The sequence below is a fragment of the Neopelma chrysocephalum genome, unplaced genomic scaffold, assembly GCF_003984885.1.
Source record: "Neopelma chrysocephalum unplaced genomic scaffold, ASM398488v2 Primary Assembly neopelma1_257, whole genome shotgun sequence".
NCBI lineage: Eukaryota > Metazoa > Chordata > Aves > Passeriformes > Pipridae > Neopelma > Neopelma chrysocephalum.
Genome location: NW_020897919.1, coordinates 411,209 through 429,143, shown reverse-complemented (window position 1 = coordinate 429,143; position 17,935 = coordinate 411,209). Strand labels below are relative to the sequence as shown.

Sequence of the window (17,935 nt, the reverse complement as noted above, 5' to 3'; positions counted from 1 at the left end):
ATTGGAGTGATGGGAAATGCCTGCCTGGAAGCCCCCGGGCCCCATAACAACTGAAACCAGGCTGAAAGAAACAGTGGTTCCGGGGGGGAGCTGAAAGTGGTGCTGAATGTACACAGCAAACACTGAAACTGGGTGAGCAACATTTGTGGCTTGGCCTCAAAACACCTGCACTACCCAGAGTGCCTGGGGGGAGCTCTCTGAAGCAAACGGCCCGAGGGACACTGTGCAGGACGAGGACACGTCACATCACCAGGGGATGAGACCCAGGTCTGGAGGAAACGCCAGCCCCACGTGCTGCTGTGCACAGCGAACGCTCCCGACGCGCCCTGCGGGTGACACGCGCCTGCCACGCGCCCCATTTGCGAATCCTCTGCATGCTCCACGGGGTCCTGGATTTTCCAGGGCATTAAACCCTATCCCCCCTCAAAAAGCTTCGTGGCAGCTGTCATCCTGCTCGCGGGGGGGTGGACGGGAGGGCTCCTCGCTGGAGACCATCAGTGTCACTCCCGAGCCGGTGGTGGGTGAAGGACGAGCTGGCCCTGCCGGCCCCGGGAGCTGCCAGCCCGTGCCGGGGGGGCTGTCACTGCTCCCCCAGAGGAGCTGTGGGAGCAGCACCTGACCCTGAGGTGCAGGGCTACGGCAGCACACCTGTATGGACCCTCTTGGGGCTTCCCATGGGCGACCCAAGGAGAGGACAGTTCCAATCGCATCAAAACCAGGGAACTCAACCCTTTCTACTCACCACGATCCCTTCAAGAGAACATCTTTATGTAAAACAGAGGCATAAAGCAGCAAAACACTGCAAAAATCAAAAGCCAGTGTTTGCTGGCTTCCCCTCGGGCAAATCCCTTCCCACCTGGGCTGCTCCGCACAGCTCCGAGGGCATCGTGCCCCCAGTCCTGTCCCCTGGGCAGAGGAGAGATGCCAAGGCAGGAGAGGGAGCCCGAGGAAAGAGCAAAACACAACAGGGCTGGAAGCAAGCCTTGCTGAACCCCAGCCCAGCTCCTGAGAGCCCAGTGAGGGAAAGCAGAGGGTTTCCATGCAGAGAGACCGTCCGTGCCCTGCACGTCTGGCCCTGCCAGCGGAGCCCCCTCAGCCCCGGCCCACGGACAAGGGCTCCTGGCTCACACCCTCCTTCAGCTGCACTTGGCTCTGCTTACAGGGGATTTTTCTAGACTGAAACGCTGCTTCTCTCCCATTCAGAACGGGAACATCCATGAAAAGGGGTCATTCATGATAAACTTGTGAGTGCTGGGTAGGAAAAAACCTACTCGGCCCAGGAAACAACACGGCCTTTATGTTTCAGCACTTCTGCCTGAGCCTGCAGGATGCTCCCTGGGTGAGGCAGTGAGGGCTGGGGGGCTCAGCGCAGCCCCTCTGCACTCCCTGCCTTGCACAGCTCCCCAGGCACAGCCTCACAGAGCAGGGCAGGGACCAGCAGCATCCAGGGACACGTGGCAAGGCTTCCATTCCTTTACTCACCTCCCTTACATCCTAACAGGCACAAATCCCCACATGTGGCAGCAGTGTAAACGAGTTTTATTACTCAATAAAATATTTGAAGCAAAATAAATGGTTTTGTCAAACACTATATCTCCTCAAACAATAATGCACCGGCTTACAAAGAAAAACAACCGACATTCATATTCTATGGCAAAGGTTTATTTCCCCTCCCAGAGGAGAGGGGAACAGGCATCTCAATTCGGAATTCAGATACTGTATGGGAATACAGTAACTATAGTTCTCGGAGGGTTTGTGCAAATGCCAGCAAAACAACCCCCAAATCAAATTTATTAGCTGGTGGAGATCTCTAACAATCTTACACAGTGACTGATGAAGCCGTCGGGGAATTCCTTTCAACATTAAGTGATTTAAAGCCCCTACAGAAACTTCATTGTCTGTTCCAAGACAGAAAGAGTTCCTCGGCATCCAGTGCTGCTCCAACAGCAGCACTGGGCTGTGTGTTACTGCCAGTGTGTGTTTCCTTTCATCTGGAAAGCTCACCAGGAATCCTGACATCCCTAGTCCTGTGCAGAACTATAAAAGGAGGAAGTGCAAATTCATTAAGAACCACGGCCTGTGTTTTAAAGGCACTGTCTGTATTTTGGTGGCAAGGTTGAGATGCTCACCTCTGCCCTGGGGGTGCTCCCAGGAAACGAGCCAGGATCAGCCACTGAACACCCACAACCTGCTCGGCACAGGCCAGACCTGCAGGTTTGGGCACAGCCAACTCCCACCAAAACCCAGGGCTGCCAGCACTGGGCTGGGCTGTGCCGTGGCAGTGCCAAGCTGCTCTCCTGAGAAAGCCCCAGCAATGGCAGCCTGGCTCTGCTCCAGGATGGGAGATGCCCTTCCTCAGGGGGGAGGAAGGTGAAGGCACAGCCAGTGCCCCCGGGAGCACCCACACCGCCCAGCCCAGGCCAGCTCCCTCACAACCAGTTTTGAAAGCAAACCCAGAAATGCACAACCCTAATTGCCAGGTTTTTATCATGCACACTCATAACTGGGTCATTTGCATTTCAGCTGCTAAAATATCAGGGGGATGTTATTTAATCAATCATCACAGCGTACAAAGTCCTAAGTGAGAGAAGATTTTTTGATTGTCTCTGCTTGTATCTAAACATCTCACAAACCCGCCAGCCAGTTCTTCATTTCAATTAGGGCAATGCTGATCGTTAGCTAACTAATAAGGACCAATTTTCTGTCACAACTATTTCCTAATTAAATTCAAAACAGAGATTTCTAACCCAGATGGTCAGTGATGCTACAGATTTGTTTAAATTTGGTATCACAGTAACAAACTACTAATTAGGGTTTGTAAATACACCAATTCCCTTATGACTTAGTTGTTAGTAATGCATACAACCGGTTTATTAAAGCACTAATTGTGTCTGGCTTTACTTGGGCCTAACACATAATCCACTTATCACATACTGGTACCAACTCATTTTGAAGGGATTATGAATGAAATCATAAATGAGGTCTCACATCCAGTTCCCGGTATGGTTAATAAAGGTTTGGTGTCATATTTAGATGATTTTCTGCCCCTGATGGAGAGTGGCCCAGCAGTAATGCTGCTGCTCCCTTCTCCAAAGGGTGTTTAATGAAGAAAGTTCCGGATGCCACCCCCGTGCCCAAAAAGGGGTTTGTGCCCCAGCTCTGCTGACCAGCAAATCATCCCAGCAGCCAAGCTCCTGGAAGGGAGCCCCAGCCTTTCCCAGAGGAAGCACCCACGTGGTTATTGCCCACTGGAGCCAAGCTCAGCCCCTCCACGGGAGCCCCCCGGCCCTTTGCCTGGAGACGCACGGGAGACCCACTGAGACCCTCACAAACCCCTGCTCCTAGAGGGATGGAGGAGCCCTCCCAGTGCCCCCAAACCTGGATTCCCTCTCTCCCTTGCAGAGGGACAGCCCTCCCGAAAAGCCCCTGGTTTTTGTGGAAACCTTTGTTCCGAGGAGCACAGCCCCAGACAGCCCGTGGGCCCAACGCCCCTGGGCTCCACCCAGGGTGCACGAAGTAGGAAATAAATGATAGATAACTGTGAATTGCAAGGTTATGTAAACACGGAGGGGGTTTCAGAAGAATCCTATTAAACCACAAAAGAAAAGCATGGATGGTTTATCACATCACTAAGACCCAAGAATGCATTAATAAATAGAAGAATAGATAATGAACCGTGGAGTACAAGGCTAAACTATCCGCTATTGTGAGGATCCTGTGACAGTAGAAACAATGAAGGGGAAGAAAAAGCTTTGTTGGTCTGTCACTAGAACCTTGTAGTGTATCTTTTATAGCCTGTTTTTAATGAATTCACAGCACCTATCAGTTATTCTCTGCCCAAATCCCTCATTTTCCTCCCTCCTGAATGCAGATTCCCATGCTGCACTCTGCCTTCACCATGACGTCCCCCCTTAAACTCGGGGTTTCTCTGCCTTTCAATGGCCTTTCAGCCACGGCGAGAACAGGTTGCTGCTTTCATATTTCCAAAGGGTTTCCAGCATGGTAACAAAAGTGGGGTTTAATGCAAAGCAGGAGTACCTCTGAGCCCTGTTGCCTCCTTTGCCTCTTCTGTGACAGGACGGTGAAAGCTCAGACAGGTCTAATTCAGCTCAGAGTGACGACGCCCAGACGTGCCTGCAAGGCAAAAAAAACCACATGAAAGCTGCTGCTCCTCTTGCTGTTTTCCAGCCCTCTGCAAATAACACTGAGAATTGTTGGAGGGGACTCAATATTAATCCAAGAGATAGTACCCTCTTTGTAGACACTGCTGAGACTCACTAACACTTTATTTTCATTGCACTGAGGGGTTTTTATCATTAAATAGGGACCCAGGATACCTTTACTGTAGATTACTTTTATTTTTACTGCAGCATCGTTAGGCACAGAGCACTAAGGAGACAGAGGTGACCAGGACATGCTCAGCTGCAGTAAAACCCCTCGGTCCTGCCTCCACCAGAATCCAAAATTCCCATTGATTTCCATGTAAAAAGCCCCAAAGAGCATTTGCTGCTGTGCTGGCAGCTCGGGGTGCTCGGAGCTGCACTGACATCCTGCAGGAGCACAGCCTGGCCAGGCTGCTGGAGGCAGAACAGGGGCTGTGTTAGAGACAGGAACTGGGCACAGCAAGGGCAACACCCGAAAATTCCAAGTTCTTTCAGTGGCAAACCCCACCCGAAGCAGGTCCCTCAATGAGCCTGCACTGGGCCCAGTTTGAGGCTCGCACTGGAAATTACTCTTCGCATCCTAAGAGGAAACTGCAGGCACCGAGGAGAAGCCAGACAGCTGTTGGCTTGTTCCTCACACCGGAAAAAGGGAATTAAAGAGACCTGACTGAGCCCCAGGCAGCAGCCAGGAACCTGGATTTGCCTTTTTTTGGACCATGCACACTGGAGCTCCCAGCAGCCTGTGGTGCCTGTGCCAACACGTGTGTCCCCCGTGCATGCTCAGGGATGGTCACTCCGCAGGGTCCCTGTCCCCAGGGACAGCACAGAGGGGCACCTCACCTCTCCTCCCTGGGTGCCAGAGGTGAGGCACAGGCAGGGAGGGGACTGCCCTCCCTCCCCTCAGCCTGGAGCCTCTCTCCTGACCAGGGAGGAGCAGGGAGCAGGCGGCTGCTCTCCCAGGAACACACTTCAGGCCGGTGAGGAGAACAGCCGAGTGCTCAACAGGCTCTGGAAACAAGTGGAAGTCAAATAAGTTTGCCACTCTTTGTCCCCCTTTCAATATCTAGCTTTGATCAAAATCCTTGGATACTCAAGTGGTTGTTGACTTAATGTAGTAATGAGACATAGCCTTAAGTGAGGCCATTTCCGTGCCCATTCAGCCTCTCCAAGAGCAAGGGATGCAGGAGGAAAAGCCTCTCATGGTCTCTGGGAGCCACAGCAGAGCCTGGAGCAGAGGCCTGGCTCCAATTCCCAGGAGATGCAGCAGGAGGGTCTGGTGGCCAGAGCTACACAAGGCACAGTTAACATCCCTCTTGTGCAGTAGAGCCTGACCAGAGCAGTGCTGGGTGAAAGCTGCACCCTGTGCTCGTCCCCCAGAGCCCCTGCAGGGATGGCCTGGAGGAACGTGGGGCAGTGCCCCAGCTTTGTCCCTTCTCTGATCCTCTGGGCAGGCTGTGGACCTGAGCAAGGCAGGAGGGAGGGAAGGGGCCAGGAGGCCGGATCAAAACAGCGAGCCCCGAGAAAAGTAAAAATTCTCCAAGTGACGGGGAGCAGCTCAGCCAATTAGGATTTTAATTCCCCTCGTTATGCACAGTCAGTCAATAAATTCTGCACCAAGCAGCTGCTCTAATTCTTAAGCCCATTAAGCCCTACATGTGATAGGCGGGCGGGAGGGGCTGCCGGGGGGCACAGACGGTGCTCCTCGAGATATGAAACATTTCCTCTTGTGCAGCTGGGTCACCACACCCAGCCCACTCCGAACGGGAATTTTATCAGGCTGGCAAATAAGAATTTATATAAATATCCTGCCAGAGACACACACCCCACAGACAGGGAGAATAAAGAGGGGACTGGAGGAGATGCGCCCAGGGATTGTTGGTGCTATAGCAGAGCAGGAGAGTCTGGGATGGAGCAACAGGATTTTGGTGTCTGAAGTGGAGGGAGAGGATCCCAAAGAGCTGGACAGGCAGCCAGGAGTGAATGAAAGCAGGATCAGAGATGCAGGGAGGAAGAAAACTCATGGAGCAGTATGGCAAGCCCAGAGGGGGCTGGCTCTGACCCAGGAAGGGACCAGGAGCTACGACAGCAATTCCTGGAGTGAAGGGGCAGATGGCTGGAGCAGAGGTATCCCACCGACTACAGAGATGAAAGGCAGCAGAGAAAAGGGAATATACTGGGGGTGGAAAAGCAATCAACAGCCAAAAGGGTTTTGCTTGTTAATTGGCAGCCAGCTAACACATTAATTACAAAGTTACTGCATGGTGAAGAAAGACATCAGCAGCAGAACAATTCACATTCCTCCAGGGATGCGCTCCCTGCTGAACAGCCCCTGCTCTAGGAATGCTGCCTGTGCCCGCTGACACCCAGCACCCTGAGCACCCCACGCCTTGGGAGCCATGGCAAAACACAAACAGGACAGCAACTGCATCCACACCAACCCCACAGGCAGCCTGAGCTAGGCCTTCCTCTCTGCCACGGCCACCAAAAGCCTTCCCCAAACCTCACCTCTAATGAAATGGGGTTGCCACGCCAGCCCATCATCCCTCACACACTCCTGGGTACAGAACCACGACCACAGGCACAGGCAGCCCAGCTTCTGGCAGGGCTTCAACCAACAACCTCAGACTGTCACACAGCAAGAAACACGCCTGCCAAACCATTTGCCGACTATTCATGACCCTTGGAGACATCTCCACACCCAGCACTTGTTGACAGGAATGGGGACCCAAACATTTTCAGAGTTTAGGCCTGCCTTCTGGGGTTAAAAATCATGGCAACTTTTCAGAGTAATCTCAGATTACTCTGAAAGATCAATTGCAGGACATGTGCATCCAGGCAGAATTTATTCTCTTTCATCCCTTAGACACAGATATGAAAACAAGCTACCCACTGCAAATTGCATTCCCACTGCACAGCAGGAAAACATGGGCCCCTCTGTCCCTGTCAGCTCCACCAGGCACTGGAGGAGTGAGCGGTGACGAGCCCTTAAGCTTTGGTCAAGGCAAGGGGCAGAAATGAAAGTTCGCTCAGTTCTGTGAACACGCCGGCTGCAAAGAGGCTGTTCCTATAATCCCATCCAGCCTCAAAATGTAATTTCCTCACTTGGAAGGCTGGCTGGAGCTGCTGTTTATGTCTCAGCCCGAGCCAAAGCCCAATCTCTCTCCAAAGGCTGTTTCTAGACTGGGAGCCAAACACGGGTTTTATTGTGCGGAATCAAATGGAGCCCCCGGTGTGTGCTGGCAGTGGTGGCACCCAAAGCTCCTGCACTATTCCCGCCGGCACACGGCTCCTGAGGGGCAGGAACACAGCTGGGCTGGGACCTCCTGCTTCACTCTCCCACCTGGAAGCACCGTGGAAAGCTACTGGCAGGGTGGGACCCACATCCCAGCAAACCAGCAGTTTAGTGCAGAGGCAGCAGAACACCCCACCGAGGAACCTGTGCTAACAGGGGCGTGTAAATGAGCACCGAGGCTGCTGCCCTGGGAAATCAGAATTACTCCATGATCCTCACCAGTGTGGAGGCACTAAGTCGATCCCAGCAGCCAGGCTCACTCCAGCCACGGGGTGCAGGTGCCCAGGCAGCTCCGAGCTCCAGGGATCCCACCAAAGCCAGGGTGAGCCCCGGCCTCTGCCCCCAGTACCTGCCCACACACAGACAGATCTCTGTATAGTCACTGCAGCTCCTGCACAGCACAGGCTTGATAATTACAGCACAGAGCAGTGGCTGCTCCCAATAAATTAATTAGAAACGGCATCACTGTAATGTGATTAGTTGCCACCCCTCCACCTCGTAGATTGAGACAGATTTTGTTCCCAGCTCGTGTTTCAAACACCACTAGAAGCCCACTCGAGCAAGCCCGTCCAGAAAGGGGGACCTGCATTGCTGGGCACATGCTCAGGGCTCGGAGAAAGTGGTTTTAAAACCTTCGCAGCTTGTCAAGGCCAATTTATTCAAGGTAATTAATCTGTCATTTTAAGGACATTATGCATTTCCTCCACAAGTCAGCTGTCTCCTGCAGAGACAGCTCAGTGTTGCTGGCCCCAGGAGCACGAGGCTCAGGGGTCAGCCTTTCCCCTCCCAGACCATGGCATCAGCTGGAAATTCATGATTATGTGGACTGGCTTCTCCCCCTTGCCTTCTCGAGGCTCTCCATTTCCTCTCAGCTGTGAGCACCAGGAATTAAGTGCAAGTTTGAATTCCAGACAAAGATCACTGAACACTCCAAGCCCAAGGAACGCACCTCAAAGGCCTGTGGCTGCAGTGACAGGAGTCAATCCTCCAGATCTGGAACTGCAGTGACTGCAACCCTCCCCTCCTCACCTGTGGCAGGGACACAGATGTGAGCAAAGAAATCTCTCCATCCCTTCCGATCACCCCAGTTAGTGATGCAGCAGGAAACGGGGTTCCTGGCGGTCATTAGCATTAATTATCCCGCAATGCCCCACCCCTGAGGAGTGACTGAAGATGCTGTGGCACACCCAGCAATGCACTGACTGTACCTGCCTGTCAATTGTCCTCCTGCAGCAGAGAGAATTTTAATGGACTGGAACCAGAACGCCCTTTTGAGGGTCTGAGGGAGCAGGCAGCAAACCCTGCCCAGGGCAGTTCAGATGCTCTGTGTGTTCCCAGTACAATCCTGGGTGGTGGCACATCCCTGGCTGTGACACACCAAATGGAGATCAGAAGGAACAATAGTCTGTAATCAAGGATATCTGCATAATAGCTTTCCTGAAGGATGTTTGTGCAGGTGAGCGAGGAGTAAAGCATTGTTTCATCAAATGGTAATTTCCTTGTATCTCAGAGAATGAATCCCATTCGCTCGCCGGGGCATAATTCAATTAAAGGGGAGAATCCTGCGTGAGGGAACGAAATCTATCGGCCTGACTGGGATGCTGCAAATCACACCAAGCAAGAAAATGGCATTTGGTCCTGACATTATGATTTATTTCCTACTCAGTATCTTGTAATTCCTACAAGATAAGCCAAGACGAGAAATTATCATGTGTACTTGGGGGTCGTGCCTGATCCTCTTTATTTTCTCTTTCCAACCGCAGGACTGCGTGTTTCAGCCTTATCTTTGAAGAGCCCAGTAAAATAAGTGGTAATATTTTCACAGAGGCAAAGCAACTCTTGCTCTGCACCCAAGGCGAGCTCAGGCAGCACAAGCCCATCCCATGGATGGTGCTGGGGAGAAGCCACGCACGTATTCCAGAAACTGCTGGCTTCCTTCAGAGAGATTTTTCGGCTGATTGAGCCCCCTCATTCCAATTTCCTTTAAGGATCTTTACTGCTACTCCCCATAACATCTCTGTCATAAAAATGTCCCCACTCCACCCAAGTCTCTTCTCATTGCCTCAGACCTTCAGGAAGGGCTGTGCATCCTTACAAACTGCACCCCTCCTTAGTGCACTGACAAATGTATTAATGATGCTTCCAGCTGTGCTGGGTGGGGACACTGCAGCAGAGGATGAGCCACCCCAGCACGGGACAAGCCACCCCAACACAAACAGGAAGAAAGGCTCTTTGAGAATCACCTCGTGCTTCACACTCCACCTGTTACATGCCCAGTTTTCCCTCCGTGGCTGTGCAGGAGCACTGCCAGGAGGTCGGGCTGTGAACTCCAGACGTGGGAGATGTGGCCGCTCCAAGACACTTCAAGTTTTACTCCTGAACCGAAAGTTAATCTGAATTTGAGACCAGAAGCGTTGCTGTTTGTCCTTGCACGCCAAGGATTAGGACTATTGAAAGGGTTTCCTATTATCGGCTTGTCACTGTCTCAGCTTTAATCTCCTCCTCTCCTCTGCTCCCTGCCTCCCTCCCGCAGCTCCCGCCTCCCCGGGATGCTCGGCTGGGCCAGCAGGATGCTCTGGGTGAGCCCTGCTGGGCAGCCAGGGGTCTGTTCAGCTCCCTAACAGGATCATCATCTCCTGCCAGAGCAGCAACACCCACCAAAAATAATCCAGGTATCCTTTTACTAACAGTTCTTTGATCCACGAGGCCTCTGCAGCCCCAGCAGACGCAAGCGCTGCAGCTCAGATGTGTTATGTTCCCAAACACCTTTCCAGAACTCAGGTTTCCCTTTCTGCAGAACTTATTCAGTTCATCTGCCAGCAAATTAAGGCAAAACCCACGAACAGCCATCTTTAAGACACGCTGAGTGTTTCTGGAGCTGGGGCACCGATGTCACACACACCAAGAGCTGGTGACAGCCCAGCACTGTCACACTCGTCAGCGCTGCAGCAGACGAGCATTATTTGCCCATCAGCCCTGAAAACCATCGCCATGACCCGGGAAAGAGGCAGGAGACATGGAACACCCGGCTTGGATGGAGTCACACCGAGCATCGTTATGGGAGTGAAAACCAGCTCGTTCCTAAAGCCTTCAGCGGAGGAATTCAGTGCTCTCTCCTGGCTGGCACAGGGAAATCTTAGTGCAGCCATTATCTGAGAGCGAACTGATTCTGTAGTTTGCAAAATTAATAGTATTTAGGCCGCTAGTTTCCGTAGTAACCAGCCCGCCATCCCTCCCTGCCTGCCCGCGACAAGGTCTCCCAAGCATTTCACATAGTACTTATCCATTTTCTTGCTCTCACCTCGCTCTCACCTTTACTTTCAGCGCAGAACGCAACACAATCCACCGCCACTAAAGACTAGGCTGAGAGTCAGATTAAAATTATCCCTGTTTGCCCTGACCTCTTTTCTCTGCAGGTGAGAGTGTCCCCATTCAGCAGCTAAATGAAGCAGAAATGATGGAGTGTTTGTTTTCCCTGACTTTTCCTCAGCTTGCCAGTAAATTTACAGCCACGAATATGAAGTGTTAATTTAATGTTCCCACTGAGCATCTCATTGTCAACAAAGGCTTCAAACCCTACGAGAGGAAAAGGTTAGCTCATGCAGAAAATGACCCTTATGGCTTGATTGTCTTCTGGTCCAGACTCGCGGGGAGCAGAAAGCGAAGGGCTTTGACTCCCAGCTTAATGCATTTGATGGCGATAAATGGGAGCTCTCTGCCTGGGTGCAGGCAGAGGATCACCTGTAATGCTCACTTGTTTGTCCCCGCAATCTCCGCAGCCCAAACGGGAAGCGGCCTCGTCGCGCTCCCCCCAACTAATTTGACAGCGCCGAAAAGTTAAACCCTTCATTATCCCCAGCTCCAGCGGAAGGGCCTTGCTGGCTGCAGATTACAACAGGACATTAGCGGTGGCGTGAAGCATGAAATTGCTTTCTTCACCTGGTGCTTCAAAACTTTAAGGCCTCGGCTCTGGTGGCGTGCAAGAAAAAAAAGAAAAAGTTCTCCCGGGGAGAAGTCACGGAAGGAAGGAAAAAAATTAAGGTTTAAATAATCAAAAGCCTCTTTTGGGCTTTTTGTGGCAGAATTATACATGCAGAAGGCTTCACTCCCAGAACATTTAGTTACTTTATCTGGCAAAAGGAGCTTAATACTCACTGTAAGTAACGTTTACAGAACTCATTTACAGACCAATCGGAGCACGAGTGAGAGCCACTGTATGCCTTATACTAAACTTACCCTGCCTGGGATCTTTAGGAGAAAAAAGAAACCCTAATGGTGCTGTGGAACAGGACACAACAATTCAAAAGAGCCTCAAATATCAGATTTTTTTTTCTGACAGCTAAAGCTGAGCCTGGAAGCAAGATGGAGATTATAACACGTGCTCACACACACAGGGTGGGACTATTCAGTGAGAAATCACGTTAGTTCCGCAACTTTTTTGTACCCTCACAAACCCCACTAATTAAATTGGCAATTTCACGGCCTGCATTCATTCTGAGTAGTGACCACACTGGTGTTTTACAAAACAATAAATAAGAATTATTCTTATCAAAGCCACCGGTCACATTAAATTCATTCGTCATTTACTGGCCACACATGGACGTGGGGGCTCCACAGCCTACTTGAAGTCAAATATATAGGTAGAAGAATATGCCACCAGTGGTCCAAGCAGTTTCCAGCCCTTCTCTCACTGTTTCCCAAGGCAGATGGGGATTTCAGAGGTCAGAGGTGAAGCACTGGCATTTCATCAAGGACCTAAATTACACAAATGAGTCTCTAACTCATCCGCCTGGGAAGCAGCCCCTGGCATCCCACAGGAACAGCACTGAACCCACAGCCACGGGAAAGCCAAGGAGCAGGTGAGGCTGATGGGGCTGGGGGGGGGACACAAAACCACTCACAAATAACAGTGGGAACTGAATCCCAAAAGTGCCTTTCAACCGCATTTCCTTCAGTACCAAGCAGACACAGGCACACCACGGTGTCCCTGTTTTCCTGCAAGGAGCAGGCGTGTTTGGAGGGAGCCAGTTGCTTTCAGGTCCCGATGTTTTATTCAGCGTGTGCCGGGCGGGAGCCGCTCCAGCCACCCTGCCTCGGGGAGCCATTTGCCGGTCACACTGTCAGTTAACAGGAGTCATTTTGAAAGCAGCAATTCAGTCTCTACAGTCCTTTCGTAACACCATTTTCAGCCTGCAATTTGGATGATAGGAAAATTACAACCCTGCTGCACTATATTATGTGATATAAATGTTATTGCAATTAAGCCGATGAGGAGAAATCCCAGAAAACAAAGATGTTTTGTTCGTGCTTTCTCTTTGTTCTTTCCCCGGAACTTGAGCAGTTAAGGAAGGGCAGTACAGAGGGAGAAGTGTTTCCATTAGCTGGAGGTGCCAGCAGACCACAGGAGTGTGGGAGCAGCACAAACCCACAGTGACACGCTGGGATTTCACTTGGCTCCCCAACAAGTGATTTCCCTTGGGCACACACTGGGGACAACTGGCCTGGCCTGAGTAAGGAGGTACAGCCAAAAGCAGCCCAGGTATCCAGGCATCCTTCTGGCAGTGGAACAGGACATGCCAGGACACCCCAGAGGGCATTTCCCACCCACTACACTAGAGACCTTCACTGCTCACATCCTCAGCATCTACCCACAGTTTCCTTCTTCCAGCCCAAGCTCCAGATGCCTCTGGACTCTGTGCACTGGAGAGTTTTGATGGATCTGTAAAGCCCAAGCCCAGGCAGCATGGCAACACCTCCCTGTCCAGAGCAGGAAAACGGTGTGTGCTGTAGAACACATGTCCCGGGGTGGATCCAGCCCCTGGTCCCAGTGCCACCTGCAGGCAGTGCTGCTGCTTTGGGCACAAAGCTGGCACCAGCTCAGCTCTGCCAACACCCAGCACCTTCTCTCCAACGGCCTCAGCCAGGCGCTGAGCAAATGTTTATTTACAGGGGCACCAGCCATAGTAAACAACTTCCATTTCATTGTTTCTGAAGAGGAAAACAATGCAGCAAAAGAAGAGCCCTAGCACTCATCATTTACTCCAAGGTGCTGTAACCAGGTGTAAACTTGTCTTTTATGTGCTGAACTGTGTCCATGAAAACACATTATCTTTAAGTGGGCACTGGAGGAACCACACTCAACATTGACTCCTTCATGCCATCGCTAAGACTGGATACTTCAATCATCTGAAGATTTAAGTGGAGATTAGCAGAGACCTCACCTGCCTCTCTCCCTGCCAATTCAGCGTGTTTTGGGCGTGCTCTGCAGCAGCACAGCTCCTGAAAGGCAAAGCCACAAGGAAGCCCTGCAGTCTGCAGAACGAAGTGTCTGACACCTTGTTCTGCCCCCATCCCTGACAAAATCAGAGCCCAGAGAGGCACGGGCCACATCCTGGGGCAGAGGCCCGTTGCTTCCAAAGGGCACCCAGCTCTTCCCCACTTGGCTGCAGATGCCAAGCCTGGCCAGCAGCTGAGCAGAAATCCTGTTTTCTCAGCAGTCAACAAGATTAAACACTTCAAGGAATATCCTGAGCAACTCTGCCACTCAGGAGGCCTGAGAAGCAAGACAGTTACTTCTTCCTTTTTGTTCTTTTTTTTTGAGGGGGCTCCCAGGCCTGGACACCGGAGGATTTCAGAGAGACTGGGAACACTGTGTGGCTTCTTTGAACATCAGGAAGGCAGGCAGCTGTGGAAACCACAGATCATTTTGGGTGGAAGGTCTCCACAGCTGCAGTCCTTCAGGAGATGGAGAAAGCCCCTTGTGGTCAGGGAAGCCTGGGTGCTTCCCACACCTCCATCCCAGGGCAGGGCACGCTGCTGGGTGACCCCCAGCCCTGCAAAGCCCTTTTCCTGCTGCCACGTGCCCCGGCAGCGCGGGAGAGTGGCAGCCACAGCTCCCTAATGGCTCTCCGGGATGTGCCGCCACGTCCGGCTGATTAGCCGTGGGTGATCTGAAATGTCAAACCATTATCTGTGACAGGCACGGCCGCGCTGCCACCGCCTCAGAATGCCTTCCTAATAATGGAGCCGGGGGTAAGCGGGAAAGGTGATGCTCAAAACACAAAGCGGAAATAAGTCGGAATTACGGAGACAAACCAGCAAACCCCTTTGTTCCACTGGCCCTTCCCAGGCGGGCCCGGCCCTCGGAGGGACCGAGGGGCTGTGTCCTCGCAAGGCGATTTGCAATATCCTAATTAAGAGGGCAGAACCATTAGAGACATGAAAAGCCTCCTGCCAGAGCATCCTGCTGTCACACCCCTAACACACAGGTATCTGCACACCCACCCTGCTCCATGAACGCTCCCATCCCCAGCCAGGGGTGGGAATGTCTGGGAGGAACATCCCCCCTTCCGTGGAGGGCAAGGGGGACGGAGCCCCTCATGGCATCTGCAGCCCACGCAGCACTGGGAGAAATGTCCCCTGGCTCAGGGCAGGACAGGAGCAATCAGCTCTTCCTCGCACGCATTTGCTCCCAGACATGGCTCCTGGCCACGATGGACACGTGTCCTCTCACTCCAGCACTCCGGAACAGGCAGTGAAAACATTCCCAGCCAAAACCAGACCCAAACCATGCTGCATTTAGCTACTGGCATGCTTGACACTTCTCATGATTTCTTGGAAAAACATTAATTTGAAACATTTCTATACTCCACGCCAGTGCCACAGCAGGGAATAATCACCCCATTTCAAGCTCAGAGCAAGGCTCAGATACAGGAAAAAATTAAACACGGATAAGAGCAAGAAACTGTTAACAGTCAAAAATATTTTACTGCAGGTTCAACAACAAAGTCTGGTGGAGATAAGTCTGTGTGTGTACTAACATTATATAAAAAAGTGATTATTCAGCCCTGGGAACAGAGCTATTGATTCCAGTAACAAAGGGCACTATATACACTGCAGTGGGTTTGCTCTTTTTAGCCTGGGAAAATTGATTTTCTTAAACTTTCCCTTGAACCTGCAGTAGGGTTTAATCTGAACCTAAAGGAGCCTTTTAAGAACTCCCATAAATTAAAATTATATCTCTTCATTTGGCACATTTTGGGATCCTGCTGTTCCAGCAGAAACACAAGAAACGCTGCAGAAAGAAGTGGGAGGAAGTGATAATGGCATTTCGTGACAGAGTTCCCGGCGCACGTTTGTTTCCATACATTTAAAACAACATGTAAATATTGAAAGGTGAGTGAAGCAAAACATAAGACAGCTTAATACTACTGGGAGACTTAAAGGCTGAAATTTAGCAGGAGAAGAGAAAGATAAAGGCTGTAGGAGTACGGGAGATAAGAGGCTCATCACGGCTGATCCGGGAGGGGAAGCAGGTGTGGGGCTGCCAGGAGGGCAGGCTCTGCCCTCAGCCCAGGTACGGGCACAGTGCCCACACAGCCATGCCCACCCCCTTTGGCTTCTTGCCCTGCTACAGACTGCAGACAGAGGCAGCGCCCGTGGAGGGGGCTCTGGGGAGAGCACAGACACAGCCCTGCTCCAGCACAGCCCCTCTGCCCAGGCTGGCAAGGGACAGTCACCTCTGGATCCTCCCGCAGCCAAAAGGGAGGTGGTGCCCAGGCTGAGCACGTCCAGCCACCTGCTTTTATAGGTGTGGGGTGACTGAGGGCCTAGGAAGGGGTGAGCCCCACACACACACTCCATCCCTGTGACAATGGGAACCACTGGGGTGTGAGCCCCACACACCCACCTCTCAGGCACTGTGCCCCATGGAGGTGTGACCCCACACACCCACCTCTGTGGCACTGTGCCCCAATGGGGTGTGAGCCCCACACACCCACCTCTGTGGCACTGTGCCCCACAGAGGTGTGAGCCCCACACACCCACCTCTCAGGCACTGTGCCCCATAGAGGTGTGACCCCACCTCTCAGGCACTGTGCCCCACAGAGGTGTGACCCCACACACCCACCTCTCAGGCACTGTGCCCCACTGGAATGTGAGCCCCACATACCCACCTCTGTGGCACTGTGCCCCACAGAGGTGTGAGCCCCACACACCCACCTCTCAGGCACTGTGCCCCACGGAGGTGTGAGCCCCCCGCTCCCCCGGCTGGCACCCCCAGCCCCTCTCACACGTGGCTGTGCCCGCGGGCTGTTTACAGCTCCCACACACCACCCCCTTTGTGCCCCACTGAAAACCCCCAGTGTGCTGCACACCACTGTACATTTACGCCGTTGTTTTTCCCCTCAGTAAGGCAGTAAATGACCTTTTATTCAAACAACAATTCCTAAAACAGAACGCGGCCCCGGCGCCGTGGTCAGATGTGCGCTCGAGGCAGGGTTTGTTATTCAAGCAGCAGCCAGGCTGTGTGCTATGCAAACAAACCCCACGCTCTGTTCTCCCAACCTCCTGCTGACTTTGCAACTAATTTTGTTAGCAAGGAGAACACACTGCGAGACATCAATGCAGCAAAGAGCCCGGAGACGTTTGTTCATAACTTTGTAACAAACATTGATCAATCGATTTTTCGCCCGTGTGGGGAGGGAAAAGCTCACAAACAAAACAAAACACATATGGAGAGATTTTTTTTAATGGCACAAAGGGCAATTAGGCACCCAACCTTCCAGCGCAATGAGATTCCTTACAGTCCTCTGTGCTTTTAAGTCTTCCCCTTATTGCTCAATGGAAGCAAAATCTACTGTCAAGACTCCAAAGGAAGAAAAAAATCAGCTGGAACCAAGAGAATGGTCGGTGGGCCTGGCGCAGCATCTCTGAACCCAGCAGAACAAAGACAGGTGAAGGTCCTGGCCAAGTGAAGAACACCCTACTCCACATGTACAGCCTTTGGTAGCACGGATCAGATCGATGTAAAAACATCAAAACACAGAACACTAATTACCTATCAAAAATAATTAAGTGTTCTGTAAACAGCAGAACATGAGCATATTTACCCAGCCACATCTCCTTCGGGCTGACACCCACTGCTCCAGCAGCACTGAGGGACCCCAGAGCTCTCACCTGCCAGGCAGGCTCCCACCACTCACCTGCACAGCACCTCGGGCCACACTGGGGTTGTCCAACGGCCTGGAGATGCTGCAAGCACACAAACCCACCTGGAAGGTGAACTTCCACAGCAGATACACCCTGCCTGGAAAGCAGAACAGCTCTGACACAGCAGGACCAGGGAAAGCACCCCTGCCTGGAAGAGGCCAGGGCTGCCAGAAACAGCTCCAGGGAAAACAGCTTTTGGATTCCAGATACAACAGTAGCCAATGGAGAAGAGAGACGAAGCACAGCTTCCAAAGTTTACTCTTGCAGCCTAACTAATAGTTCACGACACAGTTCCTTGGCAAGTAGCTGTGACCTTATTTCTCCTGTGAAAAAAGCTCTGAGGTTGCACTGACACAGTTGATCACCTGCTCATTAGCAGCTCCCTGAGCAGGGAAATGCCCCAGGAACCCACGCACTGTGTGGCTGCTCCCAGTGCTCAGCAGAGTGCTCAGGGAAGGCATCTTCCCAGACTGTGTCCCTCCTGCAGCTG

At 52.1% G+C, this 17,935-nt stretch overlaps 1 long non-coding RNA gene across 1 annotated transcript in view; it reads right to left on the bottom strand.

Moving 5' to 3' along the window:
- The window catches only part of LOC113977769, a 58,549-nt gene that overhangs the window by 26,422 nt on the left and 14,192 nt on the right, over positions 1 to 17,935 (bottom strand). Inside the window, exon 3 of the long non-coding RNA XR_003537411.1 lies at positions 4,039 to 4,134. This is a non-coding gene — a long non-coding RNA (uncharacterized LOC113977769). The remainder of the gene's footprint in view (positions 1 to 4,038; positions 4,135 to 17,935) is intronic.